The sequence below is a fragment of the Pinus tabuliformis genome, chromosome Q (assembly GCF_031772625.1).
Source record: "Pinus tabuliformis cultivar Carrire ecotype Pingquan chromosome Q, CPIR1, whole genome shotgun sequence".
In the NCBI taxonomy this organism is placed as follows: Eukaryota; Viridiplantae; Streptophyta; class Pinopsida; order Pinales; family Pinaceae; genus Pinus; species Pinus tabuliformis.
In genome coordinates, this window is record NC_142296.1 from 568,355,107 (window position 1) to 568,372,485 (window position 17,379).

Sequence of the window (17,379 nt, forward strand, 5' to 3'; positions counted from 1 at the left end):
AGAACCATGATTGAAGGGGTAGTTGAACAATGTTGATATCAACAGGCGATTTAACGCTCAAGGTCAGAAGCTCACGAAAGCAGTATGTTTACAAAATTTTGAAGCTTATACCCGGTGAAGGAAAAGGCGCTAAAGGCGAAAAACGCACCAGAAAGGCCCGGATCAAAGAACGGAGGCAGTTTCCGATGCGCGATTAGCGCCTAGCGCTAATCGCACATCGCTGAGAAAATTGCTCAAAAAGCAAAGTCCCTAACTGCTTAGTCACTCGTAAGCCCAGAAAACGCAAGAAAGCAAAGGCAGAGGCAATTTGAGGGTTAACCAAGTGGAATTTGGATTATTACTGAGCATACACAGTAAATCCACATAGCCAGAAGATGATTCTCAAGTATATCTTCTATTTTGCTGAAAAGATGGTGCCAGCTCTTGCCATTTCTATTTGCTTAGCTCAACCAAAAGCGGAAGACAGTCAGCCGACTCTACCCAAGCAAATATTGAATGCTCGTAACATTAAGGAGAAAATGCAGAAATAGTTAGATATTAGATTTAATTTTTAGAAATAGTTTTGCTTAGAAAAAGGGTGGTCATTTAAACCGTATCGTGGATCTGTGTAATTAAGTTATTTATTTAGTAGTATTTAAACCCTTCTCATGCATTTAGAGAAGGGTCCAGAAATTTATCAAAAACTTGTCCTCGGAACATGCACTTTTGCACCCTCAGAGGAGGTTTTGGTGAATGAATGGATCAAGATTTGTTGATGTTTGCATCTGATATCTGCTACTGATGTTGCACTTCTATACTCTTAGTAGATGTTAGAGCAAGGAGAGATAAATCATTATTACTTGAAGCTTATGAGTAGGACCAGTCATAAATGGTACTTTTATCTCTTGACCATTTCTGCTTATATGTTAAAGTGATATATAGTTTTTAGTTGTTTATATATTATTGAATGAATGCTTGAGTTACCATTTGGCACTTTTGTACGGTAGTATCTATTTATTTATGTTTAATGTATGAATAACTGATTATGCGATTAGCTGTTCACAATTGTTTCGTCTAACTTTTTAGGCGAAGTGGTTCATCTTAATTGATTTCCTTCCTTATAATCGTTGAATGATCTTTATTACCAGTTGTTATTTGAAATCTCTTTAGATCGCATAATAGAAGAATTACATCCCGGGTTAGCATAGATTAGATGTGCTGTTTTTATTAGATTACAATAGCATAGAATTAGGTTAAAGTTTGAATTAGAATAGCTTAGATAGGAACTGTTAGATCAGCAACATCCAATTCTACACACACACACCCATAGATTGGGAAACTGGTCCCATTATCCCCAGTCGGACCCGCTATACCAAACGAATAAGGAGCTGCCAACCAAGGTCCGGACCAGGCGGGTATCCCCCTTGTTGTCGACCCGATTTTCAGGGCCTCAACAGAATACTAAGACTTTTTTCGAAAGTTTGTGAATAAGTATATAAATAAAACATGTACCTGTAACAGTTACCCTATCTAGACCAAGCATTCATAGTTTTGGGCCTTTGGGCCCATATTTTTCCTAGTATTTTGGTGGCCTGGGTTGCCCCTTTGTAATAACAATTACAGAGATGAGGGCTCGAGGCTTTAGGCCTTGGGCGATAATTTTCCTTAAGACTTCAAATAGCTGGGCATGGCCAAGGGTCCACCCTCCCTATTTCATACAACCAAACCTTGGATTTATTGTCTTATACTTCGACCATCGGGACCAACAAGAGACCAAGCTCAATTCATATGTATGTGGGTAGGTCTAACCTCAGTAGGAGCATTGGTGGAACCTTAACTTAGCATAACTATGTATCACTAACCAAAATATCGACCATTGAACTTAAGTCTGTGTACACAAAGATTTTAGGCTAATGCATATGTTGGAATTTATAAGTCTGACATGTTAGAAACCCTTCATGCACTTTACTAATTTATTCCTACATACTTGTTCTGTTAATTACCAAGTTATTTACCATGTAAATACAAATGCATGCTCAACACATTACAGATCATCAACTAAAGGAAATAGAAACAAGAACACAAGTGACACCATTGTTTTTGGACTAATGTCCCCGGAAAAACCCAAAGCGAGAAAACCGGTGCAGCTATCTGAGGATTTGATTTATTAAGTAGTTTCATAATATAATCTGGGTGCCAAATCTGGCTAACCCAATAGAGAAAAATCTCAGCAGTAGTACCTCTCTCATCGAAAGCAGAGATTTCATCTGACACCCTAGATAAACACTCCGGCAACTCCATAGCTCTAATCTACCCCACGAAACCCCAGCGTCAGCCTCTAGGGACTGTGCTAGCCTCTCTCTGGCCCAGTGTTAGCCCAACGTCACTCTGGCTTTGCCTGCATCAGCATCTGGAGGCACTGCGTCACCCATGCTAGCCCTCTGAGGCATTGCACAGCTCCTGGTTGCCTCTACGTGAGACCTGGTTAGCTTTGCATGAACCCTTGGCTGCTTCTACGTCCCTCTCTATGGCTATTGCGTTGATCCTCCCATTGTTATCTCTGCCTCTCTGCTTCTATATTCGCTACCCCTCAACTACAACTCTGATCACTCTCTCAACTTTCTCAGCAAAGCCAGCCCCAGAAAGTTGGAATCTTGATCTCTTGGTGTGTTCTCCAAGTGACCTTCAAGCCTCCTCTTATACTTTTCTCATTGACAAATCAACGACCGAGATTAAGTCCCTAATCAATAGCTAAGATTAGATCTGACTTGATTCATGACTTTTGGACCATTCTAACACAGTTTTATATTAATTCACATTAATATGTTAATTTCCCTAAGTTTAGACTTAGGGACTCCATTACAAATATTAATTATTTTAATATCTCCCAAACTGTTTAGAATCTGTCCAAACCTTTTATGGGTATTTGATATCTCATGTGCCTTAGCCTCTCTGCCAATTTTCATGTCTAGAGCACATCTAATGCTACCACAAATCAATACTCCCTCTTAGCAAGGATTGTTCTCTAGTAATACTCCTCACTTATCATCACTCTAATCATCTCGCATCGGTCCCTGTGCTTATGCTAGGCCTACTGACTAACATCCTCTACACTGCTGCATCCTGTACTACTACCCATGGCCCTGCCACTGCCATTTCTACATCTGTACTGTAACTCCCTCTACATCCGTGTTGCTACCCATGGCCCTACCACTGCCACTGCTGCATTTGCACTGCAACCCCTCTCATCATGTTGCATCGTGTTGCCCATAGCACTACCACTACTAACTGTTGCACTGCAACTCAGTTACTGAGAAGTAAGTAAATCTCCCAACTTTGACATCTTCGTCAGGCTAGAAACACTCCTGATGCTGAAGCTCCCTCTGTCACTGATAAGTGCTCCCACTCTGACCTCTGCGTCGCTGCAACAACTCCATGCATCTCGCATCGTTGCACACCTATTTGTGCCATCCTTCACTAGTGCAACACTCCCGTGCCTCTCACACTATTGCAACCTGCTAGCCTCGTGATGTCCTGGGAATCCTACTGATCCGGAATTAAAGAGGAACGCAATAAATTTCAGAGATAACCATAAACACAGAGATGCAGCAGAAATAATACTTCATTTCATTAATGATAAAATACTGAAATATGCTTACAAACAGGAATGGAAATAAACTATCTAGGGCGATGGCAACTTATCTCTGAGAAGAGATGTGGCGGCTACATGCCTGTAAACTGCCTTAAAATGAGGCTCAAGGGCCTTTTTATTATTGAACAATAAGAGAAAACCCTAAACAACCAAAACCCTAACTTGAGGAGATGTAACACCAAGAGTTTATGGGTCCCGTTGGGGTGATTTGGACAGCCAAATTCCCGAGGTCGCGACTTGGTCATATTATCTTCGTTTGACGTCCATGATAGCCCGTTGGAAAGATCTCTTTGAGGACTATGACGAAAAAGACAATTTTGGAACATAAATCGTTGGCGGTAGATTTCCAAAAAAACGTCGTTTAGGGCCTCAAAACGAGTCCGAAAGTTTAGGACCCAAAAACTGCTAAAAATAGTAAATTGTGCTACAATTTAGGAAACTGAAAAACTAAAAGAAGCAATGGTGGGGGTCCAAGTGGAATTGGCGAGTGGCCACCAATATCTACCTGGATCATTCCTCCCCCCTTAGGAAGCAATGGTCCCCATTGCGTTGAGTTCCTCCATGAGATGAGGGAACTTCTGTTGAACTTGGTCCCTCGTGAAGGAGTTGGCCTGCTTTGACAACTCGATACAGTTGGATATTCTGTTGGCGAGTGTGCTTGATCTGTGTGTCCATGATCCAATCAGTTGCATCTTGTTCCATGCAATCTGGATTTAACTCTGTGGGTGTGAGTTGTTCTGCAATGTCGGATGTGTCTAGTAATGGTGGAAAGTATGGTCGAAGGCGGTCCACATTGAATACTGGGTGCAGGCCAAGGAATGGGGGAATGTTGAGCTCAAATGCATTGTCTCCCACAAACTTAATAATAGTGTAAGGACCATATCGAATTGGTCTGAGTTTCTAATAGGCTCTGGTAAGGCGTTCCTTTTACAAATGCAACCAGACTTTGTCGCCCACCTGAAACTTGTGTGGCACCCGATGTTGATCATGTCGCTGCTTGTACCTGGCATTTGATTTCTCTAGAATTTCATGGACCTGTTGGCGAATATGTTGGATGTACTCAATGAAATTGTTTACCTTATCTATTTCGAACTGGACATGAGCTGAATCTGTGTGAGTAGTTGTAAATGGCATGGACACATCAATGGGACATAGTGGCTGGAATTCCAAGCCCACCTGAAAATGGATGTGGCCAGTCGAGCTGTGGAGAGCCCGGTTGTAGCTGTGCTGAACATAGGGGAGATTCTCGTCCCATGTATGTGGATGCTTTGAGTTGTACATGTGCAGAATGTGTATGATCATCTTGTTGACAACCTCTGTCTTGCCATTAGTGTGAGGATGGAATGTTGTGGAATTAGTGAGTTTGGTGTCCAGCATCAACCAGAGACTGGACCAAAATATACTGTGGAACCTACTGTCCCGATCTGAGATGATAGACTGTGGGATCCCAAAGTTTACCCACACTTGTTCAAAGAAGAGTTTAGCAGTGGCTTCTGCTATGATATTCTTCTTGCAGGCTGCCATAATGGCCATCTTCGAGAACCTGTCAACGACCACAAAAACACAATCATTTCCATGCTTAGTGGAAGGAAGGCCTGACATCTAATCCATGGAGATGGATTCCCAAGGTCGACTAGGGGTAGGCAATGGGGTATAGAGACCTTGCTTCTTGATGGTCAGTTTGGTAATGGCGCAGGCAGTGCATGATCTAATGTACTTCCTAACATTCTGTCGAAGATTCAGCCAATAGAAATATTCTGCAGTACTACCACCGTTTTCTCAACCCCGAAATGCCCAGCGGCCCAACTGTAGTGTGCTTCCCAAATAATCTTGGCACGCTCGCTTGAAGGAACACAAAGGTGACCCAAGTGGCATAACAGGGCATCTTGGAGGTGAAAATCTAGAACATGTTGACCCTCCAAGAGTGTCTGGTATGTGTGGCCAAATTATAGGTCGCTTTTGTAGAGAATTGGCCAATCAGAAGTCTTGTGCCCATAAGAGTCGAGCACGGTGGTTAATGCCATGATCAGTGGTCGACTGAGGCAATCTGTAACATTATTGGTGTTGCCCTTCTTATACTTGATATTCAAAGGGAATTGTTGCAGGTATGTGGACCACTTCTGATGGCGATCATTTTGCAATTTCCCTTGGGTCTGTATGAACTATAGGGGTCGGTGGTCTATGTGGATGACCATTTCCTTCCCCAAAATGTAATGCTTCCATTTTCAGTAGGCCTACACAATGGAATACATCTCTTTGTCATAAGTGGGATACTTACGGACTGTGTCTGAAAATATCTCACTATGCTATGCCACTAGATGCCCGTGTTGAGTAAGGACTACCCTAATAGCATAGTCAGAGGCATCTGTCTCGACCTCAAATTGTTGTTGAAAGTCTGGTAATGCGAGCACTGGTGTCATGCAGAGGCGATCTTTCAACTTTGTGAATGCCTTCTGTTGAGATTCAGACCAAAATAATTTTTCTTTCACTCCTCCCTTGGTGACTTGACTCAAGGGCCAAGTGATATGAGAAAATCCCAACACAAACCTGTGGTAGAAGTTGGCAAGACCTAGAAAGCTGCGAAGCTCTGTCAGAGTGGTTGGAGATGGCTAATCTCGAATGACTTGGATCTTGGTTGGAATCACATGCACCCCTAATTCATCAATAATGTATCCCAAATACTAAACCTGGGTCATGCCAAAAGTGCATTTCTCCAAATTGGCACATAACTTGTGTTGCCGTAGTGTTTGGAGAACTTGTTGGATGTGGTGGAGGTGCTCTTCCCAACTCTGGCTAAAGATTAGGATGTCATCCAAGTATACCACTAAAAATGAGTTGGTGAATGGCTGCAAGATGTCATCCATTAGCCTCATGAAGCTTACAGGAGCATTCGTCAATCCGAAAGGCATAACCAACCATTCAAAAAGGCCCTCCTTGGCTTTGAAGGCAGTGTTCCACACATCGGAGGGTTCAATTGGTACCTGGTGATATCCTGACTTCAAATCGATCTTGCTGAAATATTTTTCCCTCTTCAGTTGGTGCAAGAGGTCATCAATCCATGGGATCGAGTACCTATTATGGACAGTGATCTTGTTCAGCACCCGATAGTCAATACATAGTCTCCTTGTCCCATCCTTCTTTTGTACCAACATGATCAGGCTCCCACAGGGCGATGAACTCGAATGGATGTGATCTTTTTATAGCAGCTCCTGAATTTGCCTCTTGATTTCATTGTTCTCCATAATGGAGTGTCGATAGATTGGTCCATTGGGAAATGATGCACCTGGGGTCAGATCGATGGAGTGCTTGACCTGACAATGCAGAGGAACCCTTGCAGGGGAGGTGAAGATGTCCTCATACTCCTCCATGACCTTGTTCATCTGTGGTTGTCGTGTGAAGGGGCCCTGTCTGGAGGTCGTGGCCACCGTCTTCTTCTTTCCTTGAGGGCATATCATCAGGAAAACAAATCTCCCGGTTTTGGAAATGATCTTACTGCATTGTTTTGCAGTAACCAAAGAGAAGGCGGTAGGCGGTGCTACCTCTGGTAACCTGTACAGCTTATTTCCCAAAGTAACAATAATAGCACGGGACCTTGGTTCATACATAGCATGTCACTTCCACAAGTATGGTTGTCCTAATAATACATCACAAACTTCAAGGAGAGCAATGTCACACAATACCTCATCCGTGAAGGGCTTGATGTTGTATGGAAGGCGACACTACTAGCTCACGCGAAGATCCCGACCTTGGTGAAGCCACCCGATGGTGTACGGTTGTGGATGTGTTGTGGTCGGTAAGCCCAGCCGCTTCACGACCTCTGTCAAAATGAGGTTTTTTTGGTTCCCACTGTTGACAATGAACTGTAGCAGGGAGCCCTTTACCCACGTCTTGGAGTAGAAGAGACGCTCCTCCTCCTCTGGATCTTCGAGTTCCTCCTTCTGGATCTTCGTGGTGGCAACGGTGGCGTTGGGCTCCACATCGATAATTTACTTCCCTTTGTCATTCCCCTTGTCGGGTTCTAACTCAAAGTCGCAACATGCATCTGATTTTGAAACCTTTAGCTCAGCCACCAGTGACTGCTTGGCCCGACACTCACTTGTGTTGTGAGTGCTCTTATGGAACTCACACCACTTTCCTGTGTCCTTTTTCGGCTTCGCAGCACTTTTCTTTGCTTGCCGCTTTGGAGGGTTGTCTTGGGCCGCCCTGCCTTGGATTTTTTCTTTGTTCTAGAGTTTGAGGCACCTTTACCTTGCTTCAGATTTGCAGATCCAAAGTCTCGCTTCTTCTGTTTAAACTTTTGCTCGACCTTCACGGCGTATCGTTATGTCGTGTTGAGCGAGGAGATGTTCAAGAATTCTATTTCTTCCTGGATGTACTTGTGCAGGAAGCCGCGGTATTCGAGTACCAAATGCTACTCTGTATCCTTGATACCCAACTTTGTGCGAAGGGTATGGAAAATATTGGTAAACTCTGGCACATCTTGGTCCCTTCCCTGCCGCAGTATGGTCCACTTTATGTATTGATCCTCATAGCTTCCGACAGGGTAGTACTGCTCCTTGATGGCACCCCAGAATGAATTCCATGTGGGTGTGGCTGAAAATAATGAGCATGTACTTTCATCCTTTTGCTCACAGTAGGTTTCCCACCAATCCTTGATGTGGGGTCCTGCTTTGATAAGAGCGAAAATAATCTTTTCCCGACTGGAAAAATCATGAACAGAAAAATAACTCTCTAGCAGATTTAACCATTTATTGACGACATTTGCGTTTATCTAAACCTCAATTATGGGGATTTCAAAATTAACTTGTACCTTAAACGGTGTGGCATTTCCAAAGTAGCTGTTGGAATCCGATGCATTGCCCCTGGGTAGCCGCTAAAGGATTTGGGCAAAGTTGTCCATCACCGCGTTCCTTTGTCGCTCGAGGGCTTTTGCGAGTAAGATTTTGATAGGATCTCTTACCCCCTCATCTTTCTTTTCATCCACCATGGGACGCTGTCGGGATTTGTGAGGTTGGTCTTGCAAAGGTTCGACCAGTTCAAGCCTTAACTCCTTATATCTCGACCTCGTTGGGGACATGCAAAGAAAAACAGAGAGAAAAAAAGCATAACGCTCTGATACCATTGATCTGGATTTAAACAGGGACACAAAAAATTACAGAGATAACCATAAACACAAAGATGCAGCGGAAATAATACTTCATTTCATTAATGGTAAAATGCTAAAATATGCTTACAAACAAGAATGGAAATAAACCAGCTAAGGCGATGGTAGCTTATCTCTGAGAAGAGATGTGGCGGCTACATGCCTCTAAACTGCCTTACAATGAGGCTCAATGATCTTTTTATTATTGAACAATAAGAGAAAACTCTAAACAACTAAAACCCTAACCCGAGGAGATGTAACATCAAGAGTTTATGGGCCCCGTTGGGGTGATTTGGACAGCCAACTTCACGGGGTCGCGACTTGGTCATATTATCTTTGTTTGACATGCATGATAGCCCGTTGGAAAGATCTCTCTGAGGACTATGACAAAAAAGATGATTTTAGACACAAAAAAAAAACGTCATTTAGGGCCTCAAAACGGCTCCAGAAGTTTAGGACCTGAAAAACTGCTAAAAATAGTTAATTGTGCTACAATTAAGGAAACCGAAAAACTGAAAGAAGAAATGGTGGGGGTCCAAGTGGAATTGGAGGGTGGCCACCAATATCCACCTAGATCATTCCTCTCCCCTTAGGAATCAATGGTCCCCATTGCATTGAGTTCCTCCATGAGCTTAGGGAACTTCTGTTGAACTTGGTCCCTGGTGAGCCACTTGCCCTAATGAAGGAGTTGGCCTGCTTTGACAACTTTATACAGTTGGATATTCTGCTGGCAAGTGTGCTTGATCTATGTGTCCATGATCTAATCAGTTTCAGCTTGTTCCATGCAATCTGGATTTAACTCTGTGGGTGTGAGTTGTTCTGCAATATCGGATGTGTCTAGTGATGGTGGAAAGTATGGTCGAAGGCGGTCCACATTGAACACTGGGTGCAGGCCAAGGAATGGGGGAATGTTGAGCTCAAATGCATTGTCTCCCACAACCTTGGTAATGGTGTAAGGACCATATCGGAGTGGTCTGAGTTTCTAATAGGCTCCGGTAAGGTGTTCCTTTTACAAATTCAACCAGACTTTGTCGCCCACCAAAAACTTGTGTGGCGCATGATGTTGATCATGTCGTTGCTTGTACTTGGTGTTTTATTTCTCCATATTGTCATGGAACTGCTGGCGAATATGTTGGATGTGCTCAATGAAGTTGTTTGCCTTATCTGTTTCGGACTGGACATGAGCCGAATCTGAGTGAGTAGCTACAAATGCATGGCCACATCAATGGGACATAGTGATTGGAATCCCAAGCCCACCTGAAAAGGGTTGTGGCCAGTTGAGCTGTGGAGAGCTTGGTTGTAGCTGTACTAAACATAAGGGAGGCACTCATCTCATGTGCGTGGATGCTTTGTGTTGTACATGCGCAAAATGTGTGCGATCATCCTGTTGAAAACCTCTGTCTGGCCATCAGTTTGAGGATGGAAGGTTGTGGACTTAGTGAGTTTTGTGTCCAACATCAACCAAAGAGTCGACCAAAATGCACTGAGGAACCTGCTATCCCGATCTGAGATGATAGACTATGGGATCCCAAAGTGTACCCACACTCGTTCAAAAAAGAGTTTAGCAGTGGCTTCTATTGTGATATTCTTCTTGCAGGCCACCATAATGGCCATCTTCGAGAACCTATCGACGACGACAAAAACACAATCATTTCCATGCTTAGTGGAAGGAAGGCTTGACATGTAATCCATGGAGATGGAATCCCAAGGTCGACTAGGGGTAGGCAGCGGGGTATAGAGGCCTTGCTTCTTGATGGTCGGTTTGGAAATGGCATATGCAGTGCATGATCTGATGTACTTCCCAACATCCTATCGAAGATTCGGCCAATAGAAATACTTTTGCAGTACTGCCACTGTTTTCTCAACCCCGAAATGCCCAGCAGCCCGACTATAGTGTACTTCCCAAATCATCTTGCCACGCTCACTTGAAGGAACACAAAGGTGACCTAGGTGGCATAATAGGGCATCCTAGAGGTGAAAATATGGAACATGTTGACCCTCCAAGAGTGTCTGGTATGTGTGGCCAAATTTTAGGTCGCATTTGTAGAGAAGTGGCCAATCAGAAGTCTCGTGCCCACAAGAGGTGAGGACGGTGGTTAATGCCATGAACAGTGGTCGACTGAGGCAATCTACAACATTATTGGTGCTACCCTTCTTATACTTGATATTGAAATGGAATTGTTGCAGGTATGTGGACCACTTCTGATGGTGATCATTCTGCAATTTCCCTTAGGTCTGTATGAACTGCAGGGGTTGGTGGTCTATGTGGATAATCGTTCCCTTCCCCACAATGTAATGCTTCCATTATCGGTAGGCCTGCACAATGGAATACATCTCTTTGTCATGAGTGGGATACTTCCATACTGTGTCTGAAAGTGTCTCACTGTGATATGCCACTGGATGCCCGTGTTGAGTAAGGACTGCCCCAATAGCATAGTCAGAGGCATATGTCTCGACCTAAAATGGTTGTTGCAAGTCTGGTAATGCGAGCACTGGTGTCATGCAGAGGCGATCTTTCAACTTTGTGAATGCCTTCTGTTGAGATTCAGACCAAAATAATTTTGCTTTCGTTCCTCCCTTGGTGACTTGACTCAAGGGCCAAGTGATATGAGAAAATCCCAACACGAACCTGCGGTAGAAGTTGGTAAGACCTAGAAAGTTGTGAAGCTCTGCCAGAGTGGTTGGATATGGCCAATCCCGAATGACTTGGATCTTGGCTGGATCCACATACACCCCCTATTCATCAATAATGTATCCCAAATGCTGAACCTGGGTCATGCCAAAAGTGCATTTCTCCAAATTGGCACATAACTTATGTTGTCGCAGTGTTTGGAGAACCTGTCGGATGTGGTGGAGGTGCTCTTTCCAACTCTAGTTGAAGATCAGGATGTCATCCAAGTATACCACTACAATTGAGTTCGTGAATGGCCGTAAGATGTCATCCATTAGCCTCATGAAGGTTGCAGGAGCATTTGTCAATCCGAAAAGCATAACCAACCATTCGAAAAGGCCCTCCTTGGCTTTGAAGGGAGTCTTCCACACATCGGAGGGTTCAATTGGTACCTAGTGATATCCCGACTTCAAATCGATCTTGCTGAAATATTTTGCCCCCTTCAATTGGTCTAGGAGGTCATCAATCTGTGGGATCAGGTACCTCTTATGGACAATGATCTTTTTTAGCACCCGATAGTCAATACAGAGTCTTCAAGTCCCATCTTTATTTTGTACCAACACAATCGGGCTCCCACAGGGTGATGAACTCGGACGGATGTGACCTTTTTGCAACAGCTCCTAAATCTACCTCTTGATTTCATCGTTCTCCAAAACGGAGCGCCAATGGATTGGTCCATTGGGCAGCGTCACACCTGAGGTTAGATCGATGGAGTGCTAGACCTGACAGTGCAGAGGAACCCTTGTGGGGGAGGTGAAGATGTCCTCATACTCCTCCACGACCTTGTCCATCTGTAGTTGTCGTGCAGAGGAGCCCTGTCTGGAGGTCATGGCCACCGTCTTCTTCTTTCCTGGAGGGCGATAGGTGGTGCTACCTCTGGTGTCTTGTACAACTTATTTCCCAAAGTAACAATAACAACACGGGGTCTTGATTCATACACAACATGTCGCTTCCATAACTATGGTTGTCCTAATAATACATCACAAACTTCAATGGGAGCAATGTCATACAATACCTCATCCGTGAAGGGCTTGATATTGTATGGAAGGCGACATTGTTGGCTCATGTGAAGATCTCGTCCTTGGTGAAGCCAACCCATGGTTTACAGTTGTGGATGTGTTGTAGTCAGTAAGCCCAACCGCTTCACGACCTTTGCCAAAAATGATTTTCTTTTGGCTCCCGCTGTCAACAATAAACTGTAGCAGGTAGCCCTTTACCCACATCTGGGAGTGGAAAAGACACTCCTCCTCTGGATCTTTGGGTTCCTCCTTTTGGATCTTCATGGTGGAAACGGTGGCATTGGGCTCTGCATCGATAATTTGCTTCCCTTTGTCATTCCCCTTGTCAAGTTCTAACTCAGATCGGAATATGCATCTGATTCAGATACCTTTAGCTCAGCCACTAGTCACTGCTTGGCCCGACACTCACTTGTGTTGTGAGTGGAGCTCTTATGGAACTCACACCACTTTCCCATGTCCTTTTTCGGATTCGTGGCATTTTTCTTTGCTTGCAACTTTGGCGAGTTGTCTTGGGCTGCCCCACCATGGCTTTGTCCTTTGTTCTGCGGTTTGGGGGCACCTTTCCCTTGCTTTGGATTCATAGATCCAAAGTCTCGCTTTTTCTGTTTAAACTTTTTCTCAACCTTCACCATGTCTTGGTATGATGTGCTGAGCGAGGAGATGTTCAGGAATTCTCTTTCTCCCTGGATGTACTTTTGTAGGAAGCTGCGGTATTTTAGTACCAAATGTTGCTCTGTATCCTTGATACAGAACTTTGTGTGAAGGGTATGGAAAATATTGGTAAACTCTGGCACGTCTTAGTCCCTTCCCTGCGGCAGCATGGTCCACTTTATGTATTGATCCTCATAGCTTCCGACAGGGATGTACTGCTCCTTGATGGCATCCTGGAATGAATTCCAAGTGAGTGCGGCTGAAAATAGTGAGCCTATACTTTCATCCTTCTGCTCGCAGTAGGTTTCCCACCAATCCTTGACGTGGGGGCCTGCTTTGAGAAGAGCAAAAATAATCTTTTCCCGACTGGAAAAATCATGAACAGAAAAATAACCCTCTAACAGATTTAACCATTTATCGACAGCATCTGCATCTATCTAACCTTCGAATATGGAGATTTCAAAATTAACTTGTACCTTAAACGGTGTGACATTTCCAGAGTAGCTGTTGGAAGCCGATGCGTTGCCCCTGGGTAGCTGCTGAAGGATCTAGGCAAAATTGTCCATCATCACGTTCCTTTGTCGCTTGAGGTCTTCTTCGAGCAAGATTTTGATAGGATCTCCTGCCCCCTCGTCTTTCTTTTCATCTGCCATGGAGGCCGTCGAGATTTGCGACGCTGGTTTGCAAAGGTTCGACCAGTTCAAGCCCTAACTCCTTATATCCCGACCTCGTTGGAAACATGCAAAGAAAAATAGAGAAAAAAAAGCAGACCGCTCTGATACCACTGATCCAGATTTAAACAGGAACGCAACAAATTACAGAGATAACCATAAACACAAAGATGCAGCGGAAATAATACTTCATTTCATTAATGGTAAAATACTGAAATATGCTTACAAACAGGAATGGAAATAAACCAGCTAGGGCGATGGTAGCTTATCTCTGAGAAGAGATGTGGCAGATACATGCCTCTGAACTGCCTTACAATGAGGCTCAAGGGTCTTTTTATTATTAAACAATAAGAGCAAACCATAAACAACCAAAACCCTAACCCGAGGAGATGTAACAGCAAGAGTTTATGGGCCCCGTTGGGGTGATTTGGATAGCCAACTTCCTGGGGTCGCGACTTGGTCATATTATCTTCTTTGACGTGCATAATAGCCCATTGGAAAGATCTCTCCGAGGACTATGATGAAAAAGACAATTTTAGACAAAAGAAAACATCATTTAGGGCCTCAAAATGGCTCTGGAAGTTTAGGACCTGAAAAACTGCTAAAAATAGTAAACTGTGCTACAATTAAGGAAACTGAAAAACTGAAAGAAGCAATGGTGGGGGTCCAAGTGGAATTGGTGGGTGGCCACCAATATCCACTTGGATCACCTACACTATAGCTCCCTCTGTCGCTCCATCTGCATCTGTCTCTACTAACATCGCCAATACTGCTACTCCTCTTCAGGCTCCCGTAGCAAGGTCTAATCCAAGAGGCTAGGTACCTCGAGGATCCTGCCCCTCATTGCCTGTAGTCCGCCTGACTACAGCTCGATGTCTCCCCGCTTCTTCTGAAGTGTCACATGAGCACTCATGGCACAATCATCGTCTGTCTCCACTTCCTTCTCTACCCTTGTTGGCGCTACCTTGGTCTCGGAGGTCTCTCCCTTACTCTTCTTCCTTGGACACTGGGTCGCATAGTGACCTAGCTCCCCACAGTGGAATCATTTGACCTTGGAGAGGTCCTTCTTCTTCTATTTCTCCTACTTTCCCTCAGATGCTAGGGCAACATCTTCCTCTTCCTCCTTCTTGATTCTAATCCCCTTGTCATTGCTTCCCTCTTTGCTCAGCCTTATAATATCTTCTTGGCGAAGAGCAACCCACATTTCATCCCAATCTAGAAGAGTTTCCTTACCCAGTATGCTCTGGAGAAACACCTTCCAATCTTTTGAGACTGCATTTATGGCTGTTCTAACCATCAATTCTGGATCTGACGTCGCCCCTATGGAAGTCAGTTGATCTCGGATCTCCTTCAACCGACCGAGGAATGCGTCGATCTGTTCTCCCTTCTTCATCTGGTATGATTGCAGCTGATTTTCTAGTAGCATCTTCCTTTGCACGAAAGTACGATGATACAACTTGGTCAGGGCCTCCCACATCTCTTGTGCTATGTTCTTCACAACAATATGTGGTACTATATGATCCTTGATCTCGTCAAGGATGATACTCTTAGCCATCCCCATTGCATCCTCGTACATGTCGTTATTAGTCGGGTCAAATGGGATAGCTATCATCCTCAAGGCGAAGTGCTTGACACGATTTCTATCTAGTACGGAAAAGATTTTGGCCTTCCAGACTACGAATTTTGAGGCTCTATCTAGTCTGTCTTGGTCTCTTACTCTATGTAGTGCCATTTCATTGCTCCTCTACTTCCCTCCTAGAATTTCTTGGTATGACTCCTCTGAGCCTCGATTTCCCTCCTGGAAACCCTTCTTCTAATGTCGAGATTCCCCTTTCCAATTGTCTGTGCAACTACGACACTGATATGGATTCCTTGGCTAGAAATCCACCTTGGCAGCAACTCCCTCTACCTTGGTCTTACCCTGTTAGGTATTGTTCTGACTACAGTACCCCATCAGCTCCACTCTGCAACTTACCCACAACCTCCTAAACCCCAACAAACTGAAGGTTAGAGCTCCTAGGCTCTATGCAATCCTGACACCAGAAAATCAGCCTCCTCAGCCAACTGCGTCAACCCTCCTGGCCTCTGTGTGGATCTGCGTGGGCCTACCTTTTCTCCCTCAGCTTCTGCATTACCTCTTCCGGGCTCAATATTGATGATGCAGGCACTATGCCTCCCCTTCCTTCCTGCTACTCTGCTAGGAACAACTTTTGTCACTCGGGACAACTTTTTTCTATTGTTGCTGATATGTTTGTCTGATGTCCTCAGTTCTCCTATGATCTGCAACCACGCTCTGATACCATATTGGAATTTCTAAGTCTGACATGTTAGAAACCCTTCATGCACTTTACTAATTTATTCCTACCTACTTGTTCTCTTAATTAACAAGTTATTTACCATGTACATACTGGAAATAAATACAAATGCATGCTCAACACATTACAAATCATCAACTAAAGGAAATAGAAACAAAGACACAGGTGACACTGTTGTTTTTGGACTAATGTTCCCGGAAAAATCCAATGCGAGAAAACTGGTGTAGCTATCTGAGGGTTTGATTAATTAAGTAGTTTCAGAATACAATCTGGGTGCCAAATCCAACTCACCCAACATATAAAAATCTTAGAATTAGTACCACTCTATTCGGAAGTAGATATTCTCGCTGAAACCTCAGATAAACACTCCAACATCTCCATAGCTCCAATCTACCCCAAGAAACCCCAGCATCAGCCTCTAGGGACTGCGTCAGCCTCTCTTTGTCCCAACGTTAGCCCAGCGTCACTCTGGCTTCACCTGCGTCAGCCTCTGGAGGCACTGTGTCGGTCCTCTGGCCCTCTGCGTCATCCGCGTTGGCCTTGTGAGGCACTGCGTAGCTCCTGGATGCCTTTGTGTGAACCCTTGGTTGCTTCCGCGTCCCTTTCTTTGGCTACTACATTGATCCTCTTGGTGTTGTCTCTACCTCTCTGCTTTTGTATTCATTGCCCCTCAGCTACAATTCTAATCACTCTCTCAACTTTCTCAGCAAACCCAGCCCCAGAAAGTCAAAACCTTGATCTCTTGGTGTGTTCTCTAAGTGAACCTCAAACCTCCTCTTATACTTTTCTAATTGGCAAATCAATTGCCGAGATTAAGCCCCTAATCAATGGCTAAGATTACATCTAGCTTGATCCATGACTTTTCAACCATTCTAACACAGTTTTATATGAATTCACATTAATATTTTAATTTCCCTAAGTTTAGACTTAGGGACTCCATTAAAAATATTAATTATTTTAATATCTCCCAAACCCTTTCTGGGTATTGGAGAGCTCATGTGCCTTATCCTTCCACCAATTTTCGTGGCTAGAGCACATCAGATGCTAGCTCAAATCAATAGCATAAAGGCGAAAGAGAGTGGGACCAAGGAGGAACCAAGAGCAACATAAACTTACCATCACTCACCGCTCACTGTCGAAACCAATAAATGTCATAACATGGAGTGGGCACATCGACCAAGGATGGTTGATTTGGCTACAACTCTACCACGAAACCTTGTTTCCAACCACCGTTTTTCACTGGGGTGATGTGGTGAGAATGTAATACATGTGTGCTGA